Source organism: Salvelinus namaycush, chromosome 41 (assembly GCF_016432855.1).
Source record: "Salvelinus namaycush isolate Seneca chromosome 41, SaNama_1.0, whole genome shotgun sequence".
Classification (NCBI taxonomy): domain Eukaryota; kingdom Metazoa; phylum Chordata; class Actinopteri; order Salmoniformes; family Salmonidae; genus Salvelinus; species Salvelinus namaycush.
Genome location: NC_052347.1, coordinates 4,976,941 through 4,980,015, shown reverse-complemented (window position 1 = coordinate 4,980,015; position 3,075 = coordinate 4,976,941). Strand labels below are relative to the sequence as shown.

At 42.8% G+C, this 3,075-nt stretch overlaps 1 non-coding gene across 1 annotated transcript; it reads left to right on the top strand.

Moving 5' to 3' along the window:
• The first annotated feature begins 2,236 nt into the window (after nt 1–2,236).
• trnac-gca lies at nt 2,237–2,308 on the top strand. The gene has a single exon. It is a non-coding gene; the product is annotated as a tRNA-Cys (tRNA).
• The last annotated feature ends 767 nt before the right edge of the window (nt 2,309–3,075 follow it).

Sequence of the window (3,075 nt, the reverse complement as noted above, 5' to 3'; positions counted from 1 at the left end):
TATAACTCTGTGGACCTAATTCATATAATGCACGTCGTAACAAGATGCCCAGCACTTCAAGTCTCCCCCTCAACCTTCTCTCGCTCTCTCCCCACCCGCAAAAAAATACACTTGTCTGTCCATGACGCATGTAAACAACTGGCTTGCCTGCTCTAAATGAATGAGCTAAATGTAAAAAACGGTTGATTTCACTGGTTAAAAAGGAACGGAAACTAATGATATGAACCAGTACTTTTTTGGGGTTCGATCCGGTTCAGAAGTTACTATACTGTAGATCCTCATTATCTAGGGTTGTTGTGATTGAACTGTTGCTACATGTGTATGTGCAGAAGAGCGTATCTCATTTATAGATTTTGAAAGTTCTCTGGTGTCATCCCTTTCCTTCAGAGATGATCTGTTATGTGCTTTAATACGCCAAGCAGTTAAATGAGAGATTGTTGAAGGATTGAGCCATCAATAAAATATTGGGATCAATATCATTGCCTCGCCATGGTGGATCAGTGTTATTGGTATCTGTGAAATATGCTCATCTTGTGTGTGTGTGTTCTGCATATTGCCATCAAATGAGGTATTTTTATAATGATAAAATATGTCCACCCATACCTGTGCCTTGATATGGTTTCCCGTACTAAACTGAGTGGTTTTGTCTTCCCTGCCTTTTCCCTGTACTTTCTTGTCTGAGAAAACCGAGAAACCACGACAACGCCATCTGAGCCCCCTGCCCACAACAAGCACCTAATGGTCCATGAGAATGCTGCCCATTGGAATCTGTTGGTCCGTTGACATGGCGACGGACAGAAGAGGGAGTCTTGTCTTGATGTAAGGTAATATGACTGTGTGGTGCTGTGAGTGAAAGGACTTGCGAAGAGCAGGAATGAGGATGATTCCCTAGTTGATGAGAAGAATAAGTCACAGTTAATGAGGTTCTGAACCTTGCTTTATGGAGACGCATCAGAATTCAAATATGTGTTTGAGAGAGAGAGGAAAAAGAAAGAGATTGAAAAAGAACAACAGAGCATCATTTTTCCTTTGATGATGGTTTGGTGTGTGCATGTGCTTCCAGTTGTGTTTGCACCATTTATGTGTCTCTCTGGCTTGTCAAATCTATAGAAAACCCATTTTCTGTGAAAAGTAACCCTCAAAGTCACTTGACTTTGGCTCTCAGACCAGCGCTTTCTCCGTTCTGCTAGAATTAAAAGAGAAAAAGAGAATTTAGTGTGAACTTTTCGAGCTGTGCCCTCTGGCTTTTTCAATCCCTACAGCTCCTCCCGGCTTACATGGCTTTACGTTCCATAAGCGGCTGAGTGGGAATCGCAGGGGAAGTTTCCCCCCCACACTGAGACAGAGCCGATGGGGATGAGTAGAGTAGAGGACACACATAGCATCCTTGAATATCAGACCAATTCAGCTTTTAGTCCGAGCTTTGTCTCTGTAAATACAGGACTGTTGAGAATCAGCCTCTTGGCAGAGAGTATGTACAAAATAAGTACACAGTAGAACACAAAGAAGACATTGGATACTGCTCAGTTGACTTTATTAAAAAAACAGAAACATAGTATTTAGAAAAGTTTATTAAAGTGGCACTCCACAATATAACACACATTTACAAGATATCTTCGAGATTAAAAACCAACATTGGAGACTACCCGGGAAAAGTCTCGAGACACTATAAACTGGGAGCCTGGGAACCCAAACAGTGCCCTGACTCTTATCATTGAGTGTTCAGTGGGCACAATGCAGGGTCTCTGTGTGTGTGTGTCTGTTATTGTTAGGATTCAACGGTTCGTATTCAGAATGCCTGATGGAAAGATGTGTTTTGTGTGACTGTATCAGAGTGCCAGTTTGTATGTGACCACCACCCAGGTTCCTTTGTTTGCTCAGCTTCCTTTGTTTGTTTGTTTTCTCTCTCTCTCTCTCTCTCTCTCTCTCTCTCTCTCTCTCTCTCTCTCTCTCTCTCTCTCTCTCTCACTCTCTCACTCTCTCACTCTCTCACTCTCTCACTCTCTCATTCATTCATTCACACACACACACACACACACACACACACACACACACACACACACACACACACACACACACACACACACACACACACACACACACACACACACACACACACACACACACACACACACTCAATGAGAGAAAGCTGGGCGGTTCCCCAGTCTGGTAGCAGTAGTCACATGGCCCTGGCCTAAAACCAACAAGAGAATCATAAAACCACTCTTGTCCAACAGGGGGTATAGCTCAGTGGTAGAGCAATTGACTGCAGATCAATAGGTCCCTGGTTCAAATCCGGGTGCCCCCTCATTTTCTCTCTCTCATTTCTGTAGAAGTCAAACGCCACAATCTAATTACTTCCCTCATGCAATTGGATGTTTTCCTCTGTCTCAAATCACTTATTAGATGAGATGACGCTGCGATTTCAGTAAGTCAATGAACAGCATCTGTGAGACCTGAAATGTTTGACAGATGATTGCTCTCCCTCTCCATCTGGGTCCTCATGTGTCAGGGATCCCTCCCTCCTCTTCATTTCCATCTGCAGGAGCGATGGCTTCTGCCTTCCAATACACCTTTCAAACCAATATGTTTTCCCGCCAACTTTAGCATCCTGTCATGTTTTTGCAGACTTTTCTTTATATGTGAAAGGTATTGCCGGGGACAAAGCCTCTACTTTTATTTCCCGCCAATCGACCTAGTCATGATTGCGGTGAAGTTCTGCATACGGCTTAGTTTGAAATGTAACCGTAATGCTGAGGCGGCCATATGCGCTGTTTTCTTAACTACATGATGGATCCATAAAGAATTACTGTGGGAATAAATATCACTGAATGACGAAAATAGTGGAATAAAGTAGGCTAATGCAATTGAAGGCATCAAACTGTTGCTTACAGAAACTCCCAAAATCATCCAATGGTTATAATACATTTGAAGCAATAGCCTACCCGCTGTGTTCAACTAGTTTCACACAGTTTTACGCTGCTTTGAGACAAGCCTGGGGACTAGTCTTGATAAATCAATCCATGTCAGATTTTTATTTTCACTGAATCTCGGTTTGGATATTGGTTAGGCTAC